We start from the raw sequence: 12,691 nt of genomic DNA on the forward strand, positions 1-12,691 counted from the left end.
CTGGACCACAGAGGGCTCGACAGGCAACCCTGTTAGGAGTTGCACAGTGATTTTTTATAAGTAATACACATGCTATTTTCTGTGCCTCTCTCAGTGCCCCCAGAACCCATACCCTGGGATTTTAACCCAATGGGTAACTATGAGACCTTCAGCATGTTGGATTTGTCTCTATTTCTTTTCTCTTTTTTAAAATTTTTATTTTATTTATTTATTTATTTATTTTTGAGACAGAGACTCACTGTGTCACCCAGGCTGGAGTGGCGGGATCTCGGCTCACTGCAACCTCCGCCTCCTGGGTTCAAGCAATTATCCTGCCTCCACCTCCTGAGTAGCCAGGACTACAGGCGCGTGCCACCACGCCTGGCTAATTTTTGTATTTTTAGTAGAGACGGGGTTTTGCCATGTTGGCCAGGCTGGCCTCAAACTCCTGAACTCAGGTGATCCACCCACCTCGTCCTCCCAAAGTGCTGGAATTACAGGTGTGAGCCACTGTGCCCAGCCGTCTATTTCTTTATCTATACAATGAGAGAGTTGGAGGGTCTTTAAAGTCTATGCTAATGTTTTCAGTTCTATCTCTTCTTTATGTACATATATATTTATTTAAATTGAACTTAACTACAAGAAAAAAATTCTAAGTACACACATCCTCACGTACACACACACAAACACACACGTTTTTTACAGAAGTTCCCTAAATTTACATGAACTTAAGACAGAGACACTGCTCCGTAATCATGGTTTCTGGTGTTTGAAACAATTATACAGCTTCAGCTAATTTTACTTGGTAAGTCTTGAATCCCAACAGCTCATTTTAAGTAAAATGTTTTTCTCTAAATATGAGTATTTGTATCTTGATCCATCTGCTGTAATCTTAGCAAGGATGCTAAGCTAAACAGCATCTTTCATTAGTTTTTTTCAAACTCTAACTTTGATATTGTACTAAAAAAAAGTTATTCACAAAGATGTAATTTTACCTTTCACTCCCTGAATTACCAATTCTTATTCTTTCATTCCTCAATCTTATGAAATATATCTTTCTTGGCAGAACAATGACATTATCAAACTCAACACTTGCTGATAACTAGAAATATAATCTCCTTCAATAATCATATAGGAAGTTATAACATTAGTAACAGCTCATGGTCACTCTACTCTTTGTTAAGTCCAAGGATTTACTGCCCCATGAGTTTCAGGATCAAGAAACAAATAGTTAAATGGCATATGAAGTTCTTGATTTGTGAGACTAGCAACTTCTAGGCTCTGAAAGGGGGAGCAGATGGATATTCCTAGGACACCTGCTTTGCTTGCACACTGCGAGTTAACAGTTCCAAGAGGTTGTGGAGTTCTGTAAAGCAAAGTGCTTTACAAAGCAATATGCTTTACATTCCTGCTGCCTTTGGTTCTTGGTGATTAAGCTTAATATAATAGTAAGCCATTTCTATACACTATTTTAATAGCTAGTGTTAATGGAAAGAACATCATTAACCTGACTTCAAGGTATAATCTCCCTTGGAATGCTATTCAACTGTGTATATTGCCTATTCCTTAAGGTTTTGATTTACTATTATTGCTTCTTGAAAACTCCTAATTTACATACATAAAACTTTTTTATGTTATATAACTTTGTGTTATTGCAGACTGAAACCACGTGCTTGAGATGCCAACACTTTCTTCCTCCTGAAGTGGCTTACAATCTGGTGTCCTAAACTGTAGTGAGTGTGGGGTATGAGGTTTGGGATTTCCAGTGTCTGGGAATCAGGTCATTCTCCTCTTCATAGAGGCTGACCCACTCCTCCTCATTGCCAATGGCTCCAACCTGTTAAAAAGGAGATCCTAAGGTTGGCTGGACAAGCCACAGGGACTGGGGCTGCCATATACACTATGTGCACCTGCCTGGTATGTAGTAGGCTGGGGAGAGCCACACCACAACGCCGACACCTGGGGATAAGTTGAGTCCTGAAAACACACACGCACACACATCCTCTCATACCTTGGAAGTACAGGCTTTTGCTATTCCTACCATTGAGCCTGAGTGAGTTTTAAACAAAAGCTCATGGTCAAGAACTGGGCCCCAGAAAGGCTGGGTCTGAAAGGTAAATCCTTTGGGAACGAACCTCTGTGAGAGGAAAATATCTTGGGCCCCCAAAATTCCTAAGCTAAACGGAAAATTCAAGCTAGGAATTGCTTAGGGCAAATCTGCCTCCCATTCTATTCAAAGTCATCCCTCTGCTCACTGAGATAAATGTATATCTGATTGCTTCCTTTGGAGAGGCTAATTAGAAACTCAAAAGAATCTAACCACTTGTCTCTCACCTACCTGTGACCTAGAAGCCCACTCCCCACTTTGAGTTGTCCCACTTTCGCTTCGAGTTGTCCCACCTTTCCGGACTGAACCAATGTTCATTTTACATATGTTGATTAAGGTCTCATGTCTCTCTAAAAGGTATAAAAACCAAGCTGTGTTCTAACTACCTTGGGCACATGTCGCCAGGACCTCCTAAGGATGCGTCACAGGTGCACATCCTCAAGCTTGGCAAAATAAACTTTCTAAATTAACTGAGATCTGTCTCAATTTTGGGAGGTTCACACTTCTGAGGGCTCAGAGACCTTTGGTGATGGAGAGGACTTTCAACATCATCTTGTTCTTCCTCTTATCTGACATGTGAGAACTCAAGGTGGGCCCAGAGAAAAGACTTGGCCAGGATCCCATGGTTATTAATGATAGAGCTCTGGGCACAGCTGGGTGTCCTCACTTAGGGTCCACAACCATTTCAACCACATGCTGACCAGGGACACTCTGTCTTTCCCTGCTCCTACCCTGACCCTTTCTGCTCAACATACACCAAAAAGACCACTGCTGAACCACAACATAAGGAAGGTCCTTTTACAGAAATAACTCAGCTTTTGTTCTGGGAGCCAGACCGAAAAGTCCCTTTAAGAACCACTTCAGGGAAGAAGTGACTAGAAAAGAACCAGTCTCTTCAAATAGAGAATTGCCTTTTCCAAATTGATCAACAAAGCCCCCATGGGGTACCCTCCCGATATGGTTTGGCTGTGTCCCCACCCAAATCTCATCTTGCATTGTAGTTCGCATAATCTCCACGTGTCATGGGAGGGACCTGGTGGGAAGTAATTGAATCGTGGGAGTGGGTTTTTCCTATGTCATTCTCGTGACAGTGAATAAGTCTCATGAGATCTGATGGTTTTATAAAGGGCAATTCTCCTACACAGGCTCTCTCACTTGCCACTATGTAAGACATGTCTTCGCTCCTTCTTCACCTTCCATCATGATTGTGAGGCCTCCCCAGCCATGTGGAATAGTGAGTCCATTAAACCTCTTTTTTAAAATAAATTACCCAGTCTCGAGCATGTCTTTATTAGCACCATGGGAGCAGACTAATACAGTAAATTGGTACCAGGTAGTAGGGCACTGCTGTAAAGATACCTGAAAATGTAGAAGCAACTTTGGAACTGGGTAACAGGCAGAGGTTGGAACAGTTTGGAGAGCTCAGAAGAAGATAGGAAAATGTGGGAACGTTTGGAACTTCCTAGAGACTTGTTGAATGGCTTTGACCAAAATGCTGATAGTGACATGTACAATAAAGTCCAGGCTGAGGTGGTCTCAGATGGAGGTGAGGAACTTGTTGGGAACTGGAGCAAAGGTGACTATTGTTATGCTTTAGCAAAAAGACTGGTAGCATTTGCGCCTGCCCTAGAGATCTGTGGAACTTTGAACTTGAGAGAGATGAGTTAGGGTATCTGGTGGAAGAAATTTCTAAGTGGTAAAGGGTTCAAGAGGAAGCAGAGCATAAAAGTTTGGAAAACTTGTAGGCTGACGTTGCAAGAGAAAAGAAAAACCCACTTTCTGAGGAGAAATTCAAGCTGGCTGCAGAAATTTGCATCAATAAAAAGGAGTTGAAGGTTAATCATTAAGACAATGGGGAAAATGTCTCCAGGGCATGTCAGAGACCTTTGCAGCACCCCTCCTATCACAGGTCCAGAGGCCTAGGAGGAAAAAAATGGTTCTGTGGGTTGGGCTCAGGGCCCCCCCTACTTTGTGCAGCTTAGGGACTTGGTGCCTTGAGTCCCAGCTGCTCCAGCCATGGCTAAAAGGGGTCAATGTGCAGCTTGGACCATGGCTTCAGAAGGTCCAAGCCCCAAGTCTTGGCAGCTTCCCCGTGGTGTTGAAAGCATGCAGATGCACAGAAGTCAAGAATTGAGGTTTGGGAGCCTTTGCCTAGATTTCAGAGAATGTATGGAAATGCCTGTATGTCTAGGCAAAAGTTTGCTGCAGGCATGGCACCCTTATGGAGAACTTCTGCTAGAGCAGTCCAGAAGGGAATTGTGGGTTTGAAGCACCCACACAGAATCCCCACTGGGGCACTGCTTAGTGGAGCTGTGAGAAAAAGGCCACTGTCCTCTAGCCCTCAAAATGGTGATCCACCGGCAGCTTGCACTGTGTACCTAGAAATGCCACAGACACTCAATGCCAGCCCATGAAAGCAGCCAGGAGGGGAGCTGTACCCCACAAAGCCACAGGGGTGGAGCTGCCCAAAACTATGGAAATCCACCTCTTGCATCAGCATGACCTGGATGTGAGATATGAAGTCAAAGGAGATCATTTTGGAGATTTAAGATTTTACTGCCTCGCTGGATTTTGGACTTTCAAAGGGCCTGTAGCCCCTTCATTTTGCCAATTTCTCTCACTTGGAACAGGTGCATTTACCCAATGCCTGTACCCTCATTGTATCTAGGAAGTAACTAACTTGCTTTTGCTTTTACAGGTTCCTAGGCAGAAGGGTCTTACCTTGTCTAAGATGAGACTTCAGATTGCGGACTTTTGAGTTAATGCAGAAAAGAGTTAAGATTTTCGGGGACTGTTGGGAAGGCATGATTGGTTTTGAAATATGAGAACATGATATTTGGGAGCGGCCAGGGGCGGAACGATATGGTTTGCCTCTGTCCCCATCCAAATCTCATCTTAAATCATAGCTCCCATAATCTCCACTTGTCATGGGAGGGACCCAGAGAGAGATAATTGAATCACAGGGGCAGGTTTCTTCCATGCCATTCTCTTGAAAGTGAAAAAGTGTCAGATGATCTGATGGTTTTATAAAGGGCAGCTCCCCTACACAGGCTCTCTTGCCTGCTGCCATGTAAGACATGCCTTTGCTCCTTCTTCACCTTCCCCCAGGAGGCTCCTGTGAAGCCTCCCTAGCCATGTGGAACTGTGAGTCCATTAAACCTCTTTTTCTTCATAAATCACCCAGTCTCAGGTATGCCTTTATTAGCAGCTTAAAAAAGACTAATACACCCCCAAACTTCCCCAGCATGTGCCATTCCTGAGTCTTTCATCCTGCCTATTGATCTGCATGTTGATTTTATTTCCAGCCTTGGACCAGCATATAAAACAAACCCCCCATGAGGAGGCGGCTTTTGGTTAAAAATTAGTCCTGTTTGTTACCTGTATGGATGCTCACCAGAAAGGCCCCTATGTTGACAAAGGGGACTATTACTAAGAAGCAGACAGTGTTTGTCAGCTAAACATAGAGACTGAAGTGTCTACCCCAGAGCAAGCAGATATGCAACCAATTGCCTCTTGGATCCACAAGAAGAGAAGATGGCCCATGGGAATTCAGACATCATCCTAGACTGGGACTACAAGCATGGACTGCCACTGCTGTGAGATGTCAAAACAGCATGAAAAAACTGTCCTTCCTACCAAACCCTGGCCAAAGCTAAAATCACTACTCAGGGACAGAATTCCCTAAACCAACAGGCCAGAATGTTTTTGACAGGTAGACCATTTTGGGTGTCTCATCCCATGCAGAAGACTTTACTGGATCCTGACTGCAGTTGGCACTTCTCCAGGTTTGGTCTAGCCCTCCCTGTGCATTCCACTGATTCAGGACACACTGTCCTAGCCCTATAAGACCACATTTGCTCTCTGTTCGGTTTTCCTGAGCACACTGAATCTGATAGTGTCATATTTGTATCCCAGGCTACATATCAGTGGGCTCAATCATGAGGCATACAATGGACTCTCCAAGTTCTGTATTGTTCCCAAGTTACTGGGATTATTGAGCATTTCAGTGGACAGTTAAGGACAGGCTTACTTGGCTAATGAAGAGAATAAGATACCCACAGACAGGACTACACATCTCAGGCAAGCGTTCTCTCATCTCAATGCATCAATTCAATGAAATGGTATTTCTCATTTGGACCTTATATTTGATCAGTCTGTCTGTCCCTTTCCTTCAATTGTGTAACCTTTTTTATAGTTATTAAAACCTCAGTCTCTATGGGGAATCCTGCAAGGGCCTTCCATCTCCTTTGACCCCTTTCCTGAAGACTTATAAAGATGAAAGTTTGAAAGTTTAAAGCAACTATTAAACAGCAATGAATGAAAAGTTATGTGAGCCCATTTAAAATTTTTCTCTTTCTTTCTTTCTTCTTTCATTATCTCTCTCTTCTTTCTTTCTTTCCTTCCTTCCTTCCTTCCTTCCTTCCTTCTTCATTTCTTCCTTTCATTCTGACAGAGGCTCACTCTGTCACCCAGCCTGGAGTGCAATGGCATCATCTTGGCTCACTGCAACCTCTGCCTCCTGGGTCCAAGCGAGTCTCATGCCTCAGCCTCCCGAGTGCCTGGAATAACAGGTGTGTACCAACATACCCGGCTAATTGTTTGTGGAGACAGGGTTTTGCCATGTTGGCCAGGCTGGTCTTGAACTCCTGGCCTCAAGTGATCCACCTGCCTTTGCTTCCCAGAGTGCTGGGGTTCCTGTCCTATGCTAAGAATTCTTAAACATTGCATGTTTTTCTGCTGAAGTTATAAAACAAATACTGTTTTCTATAAAAAGCCTTTTGTCCCTCTTGCATACAAACCTTCCAGAGAAAAGGTCTGGATGAAAATAGGGGAGAGAAAAACAATTGGAGGTTTTGATTACTAAATGGGAGTCAACCAACAACAGAAAAAAAGCAGCACCTGGGGAGGCACTGAGGTGGGAGAGTATATCAGTGATTTTTATTTTCTCAGAACTGATCTTGATTTTTCAGAACTGTGTTCCCCTCATCCTGAAAAATAAAAATAAAATCTTCCTTTGCTGCCCTTTCAGGCTTCAGTGATTCACACTAATTCCTAAGCCTAAAATCGTATCTGACAATGTTGACTATGAGAGGCAGCAGAATCTGGTCACAGCTCCTGTATTTTCCACACAGAACACCTACAGATACTCTCCACACTCATAAGGATGATCAGCTGATGTTATGGACAACCTTAACTTTTTGAAACTGACAGCCTCAAGCAGTCCCTCTAAATCCAAAGACTAAACTGAACTGTTTAGACTGGACTGGGAACCCTAGAGCAGAAGGCCCCACAGTGGGAGATCAAAATGGGGGCCTCGTTAATCTAACCAACTGATTAATCTATGTCCTTCTTAGGGTGCCTTAGCATTGTGAACTCTTTGTCTCCAGTGGGACCATGTGTGCCCTCTAGGATTATACTCCTTGTGTGTATACCCCGACTATCATGAGAATGCCCTAGCTCTAGAAGATATTTAGGTCAACTTTAACTTGCTGGCCAGAATTGTGCTGTGCCTGAACTCACACCTTGGACTAGATAAAAATGATTCATATAAAAACTTTAAAAAGAAGCCTCCTGCGTTCTTAAAGTACACCCTAATGTTCTGAGACATTTTTTCCTGGCTTGGAAACTGTTGGGATTCATGGTTATATCCAATCCTCTAGGCCGGTCTAAACACATCATCCTGTTTAGAATAATTTTGATCATGATCATCATGGTTTACTGTGGCCTCAGACTAACTGCCCAGGTCTTGACACAGCTCCTCAAATCTGACCCATTCGAGTTCACGATAGGGTAGACTATGTTTCTTACTTGGGTCCTGAGAATTCAATGGGTATAATGGAGGAGTCAAGCTCCTGGCTAAACACCTATGTGTAATATTTTAGCCCTGACCATAGGCAATAACAAACATATTGGACAGGCCTCACAGGATAAAGCTGCCCTCCCTACACCAGACTTGATGCATAATCAATGCAATTCAGTCTTTGAAGGGAGTTGCAGTCAATGACTCAGTTGTCTCTTGTAACCCATACTCTTATTTCATATCTGCATTCCTGGCCCAGGCACCTCCATTTGGAGGCCTAGTTATTAGGGGGCATTTGGCAGAGGGCTTCTGTTATGAGTGAAATTGTATCCCATAAAAAGATGTTAAGGTACTAACTCTAGTAACTGTGAATTTGACCTTACCTGAAAAATAGGGTCTTTGCAGATGATCTAGTTAATATTAGGTTACTAAGTGGGCCCTAATCCAATATGAGTGGTATCTTTATAAAAAGGGGAAATGTGGAACTGAGAGAGACATGCAGAGTGAAGACAATGTGAAGACACAGGGACAATACTATCTATAAGCCAAGGAATGCCCAAGGCTACCAGGAGCTAGGAGAGAAGAATAGGACAGATTCTCTCTCACAGCCTTCAGAAGGAACCAACACAGATGACACCTTGATTTTAGACTTCTAACCTTCACAACTGCAAGACAATAAATTTCTGTTGCTTAAGGCCTCCAGTTTGTGGCCTAAACAGTTTGTGGTACTTTGTTATGGCAGCCACAAGAAATTAATATGCCTTCCTCAGGAACCTCTGCCAAGGTTTCCTTTTGGGGGGAGATATTGAAATCACTGTTTTCCACTCTGGTTCACTATTCAGTACTTTTCCACTTTCAGCCATTCCCCCCTTTCCCGCTCCCCAGGCTTTACAGGAAACTGCAGGAACTTTTTGTTCACTGCTCCCTTGGCAGTGAGAAGACCCCCACGTCTGTGATTATCCACCTGCCCCTAAGTCTATGGGTGTCATTCCATGGAGGAAAATAGAATGGGGAGAGCTGACATTTTCTCCAGTTCAGACTCTTGTTTATATTATCACAGTGATTATTGGCTGAACTTTTACTTTCATTTTGACTTGACAATTCTGGAGTCTAGGAAGCTCAAGATCAAGGCATCTGTTGTGGGCCTTCTTCCTACAAACTCACATGGCAGAAGGGCAAGAGAGAGCAAACTCACTCCTGGAGGCCCTTTTTATAGTGGCATTAATCCATTCCTGAGGCTAGAGCTCTCATGACCTAAACACCTCCCATTAGGCCCCACCTGTCAACACTGCTTCACTGAGGATTAAGTTTCCAACACATGGATTTGGGAGACACATTCTGACCACAGAACATATCAATAATTATTTTAAATACAAATTGTCTAAATATACAAATTAAAAGATGGAGATTGGCATGATAGATTAGAAAAAAACACTACTCACCTATATGCTATCTATAAGACTCTCACTTCATAAAAAGTATAGGGAAGTTAAAAGTAAAAGGATGAAAAGAGATATATAATAAAAACATCAATCCAAGAATCAACAAGGGAATAAATTTCAGGAACTCAACTGAGCTCAATAGAGCTGAGTTGCCAGGTGTCAGAGTAACTGATAATTCCAACATCTAATTCATCTTGGTGTTGGCATCAATTGTCGTCAATTCAAATTGTGACTTTCTTGGTTTTGGTAAAATTAGTGACTTTCATTTGAATCCTGGAAATTTTGTTTATTATGTTAGGAGACTCTTTATCCTATTCTCTCTATCCTAAAATATTCTATTTTAGCAGGCAGTTTTCCCGGTTAGTTTTATTGTGTACGTTCTGGCCTACTTTTGTGGGCTTTCACTCCGATAACAGCTTAGTTACCCGAGCCCTCGTAATTCTATTTTACTCTGCTTTTTCTGGTGCTCCTACTTAATCTCTGCTGGTGGTCTCCTCGGTGAGACTACTTACAGGGGCCCTGGTTGTGGAGCAGGAGCTGGAGCTTCTCCGTAGGTTTCTGTTGAACTTTTCCTTTCTTAGTCTTTTGGGCAGAAATTTGGCCATTATTTTCTTGGTCAGTTTTGTCTATACTTATTGGTTCCTGAGTGCCGGACACTCCCAAACCCAATCTGGGGTATATGGGAGATAAACACCAAACCCAGGAAACTCAGCATTTTGTCTTTTTTTTTTTTTTTTTTTTAAAGTCAAGTATACTAGCCATCCTGCCCTCTTCTTTCCAGCTCATAGAGGTTTTTTTGGTTTTGCTTCAGTCATTGTCTGTTAAATAATTGTGAGGCTATTTAATTGTATTTAGACAGTAGGGGCATAGATAAGTGAATCTATACCATCTTGTTTCAGAATTGGAAGTCTAGATTCTTTTTATTTTCTCAAATTCCATGTAAACGGAATCATACAATATGTACTCATTTTTGTCCAGTATCTTTCACTCAGCATAATTCTCTTGGGATCAACCATGTTGTTTCACGTATTATGTTAATTTCTTTCTATTGATGAGTATTATTCTAATATATGGATACAGCACATTTGTATATCTATTCACTTTTTGGTAGACATTTAGTTTGTTTCAACTTCTGAGCTATTACAAATAAAGCTGCTATAAAAATTTGTGTACAAGTCTTTTATGGTCATAAACTTTCACTTCTTTGAATAAATACCTGGGGTTGGAATGGCTGGATCATGTGGTAGGTGTATGTCTAACTTTTCAAGAAACTACCTGTTTATCAAAGTGGTTGGACAATTTTCGTTTTCCTCAGCAATGTATGAGCATTTCAATTACTCCATATCCTCAAGAAAATTTGGTATAATCAATCATTTGAGGTTTCTAATAGGTATGCAGTGGTATCACATTGTCATTTTTCCTTGTATTTAATTTGTTAATTGACAAAATAATTGCACATATTTATGCACATAGTGATATTTCGATACATATAGTGATCAGATTATGATAATTTGCAAATCCGTTATCCTAAACATCTGTCATTTCTTTGCACTGAGAACATTCAATATCCTCCTTCTAGTTATTTAAATTTACATATTATTCTTAACTATAGTCATCCTACAGTGGTATAGAATGCTAGAACTCATCACTCATTACTCCCATCTAGCTGTAATTTTGTATCCTCTAAAAAAAATCTCCCTACCTTTCCCAGTCTCTAGTATCCTCTGTTCTACATTTTACTTCTATGAAATCAACTTTGCTTAGCTTCCACATGACTGAGAACATGTAGTGTTTATCTTTCTGTCCCCAGCTTATGTCACTTAACACAATGTTCTCCAGTTCCATCTCACATTGTCATTTTAATGTGTTTCTCAGTAACAAATTATGTTGAGCATCTTTTTGTTTCCCATTGGTATATCTTCTTTGGTTATGTGTCTATTTTAATATGTAGTCAATTTTTTAATTGCAGTTGGTTTTCTTACTATTGAGTTCTGAGACAATTCTTTATATATTGTGGATACGTGTCCATTACAAGATAAATTATTTAGAAGTATTTGCTGCATTCTGTGACTTTTTTATTATTGTAACAAGGTCTTCCAAAATTCAGAAGATTTATTTTGATAAAGTACAATTTTTTTAATAAAGCATGCTTTTGGTGCCATATCTAAGAAATATTTGCCAAATCCGGATCACTTTTGTTTTCTCCTACTTTTTTCTAGACTTTTATAATTTTAGTTTTAACATTTAGGTCTATGATGAGTTTTAAGTTAATTTTTGTATATGATATGAAGTATGAATTGAATTTATTTCTTCTTTCCTTCCTTCCTTCCTCCTTTTTTTCTTTCCTTTATTCCTTTCTTTCTGTCCTTTTTGTCATATCAAGATACACAAATTTGCCATTTTCAAAGCTCTTCATTCCTTGGTGTATATTAATGTTTCCCTCTTGGAAAAAAATAAAAAACATCTGCAAGTAAGGAATTCTTTCCCCTTTTGGATATCTGAGAATGTCTTTTTTTCTGCATTCATTCAAAAAGTATTTCCACTGGATATAGCATTCTAGGTTGACAAAAATATCCTTCCATTAATTCAAATACATTGCTCAACAAAATAAAGCCCATCAGTCTTTACCAAATGCTTCCTTAAAAAGAGAGAATAATTTCTGACTAATATCATAGTATTACTATAACAAAACCAGAAAAAGACTGTACAAAGAAAAACTATAGACCAATGTCACCTATTAAATCCATAATAAAATATTAGTAAACCAAATCCAGCAATACATAAAAATTATTATATACCATGACCAAGTGGGATTTATTCTAGGAATGCAAGATTAGCTTGTTACAAGAAAAATCTAGGACTGTAACACTCCCTCCCACTCCCCAGACTGTGAAGAAACCAAGAGACCACAAAACAACTCAGACAAGTCTAGCTCAGCAAGAAGATGAGTTTATTAAGACTAACATACAGGACATTCCTGGGCAGCAGCAAGACAACTAAAGAGAGCTGCCCACCACTCATCTCTAAGCTGCTTTTAAGCTAATTTTCTGGCTCATTGCCTACTGTGTGCGTGTGATAGGAATGTTTCTTTTGGTATGTTCCCAGCTATGTCCCAGGATGTTTGAATTCTCAGGGACACCTCCTCCTTTTCTAGGCACCATAGCTCTGGCTTACTGCCCAGCCTTTAGTGTTCAAGCAGCAGACAAACACCCTTAAGTAACCTGGTAGAGAACCCATCACACTACATAGCTTAACATCTGAGAACCAATGAATGAAATATGTCATATCAATAGAATAAAAATGGAAAAAGAAATGATCATTTCAGTAGACACAGAACAAATTTCAATAAAATCCAAAACCTGT

This window comes from Theropithecus gelada, chromosome X (genome assembly GCF_003255815.1).
Source record: "Theropithecus gelada isolate Dixy chromosome X, Tgel_1.0, whole genome shotgun sequence".
Classification (NCBI taxonomy): Eukaryota; Metazoa; Chordata; class Mammalia; order Primates; family Cercopithecidae; genus Theropithecus; species Theropithecus gelada.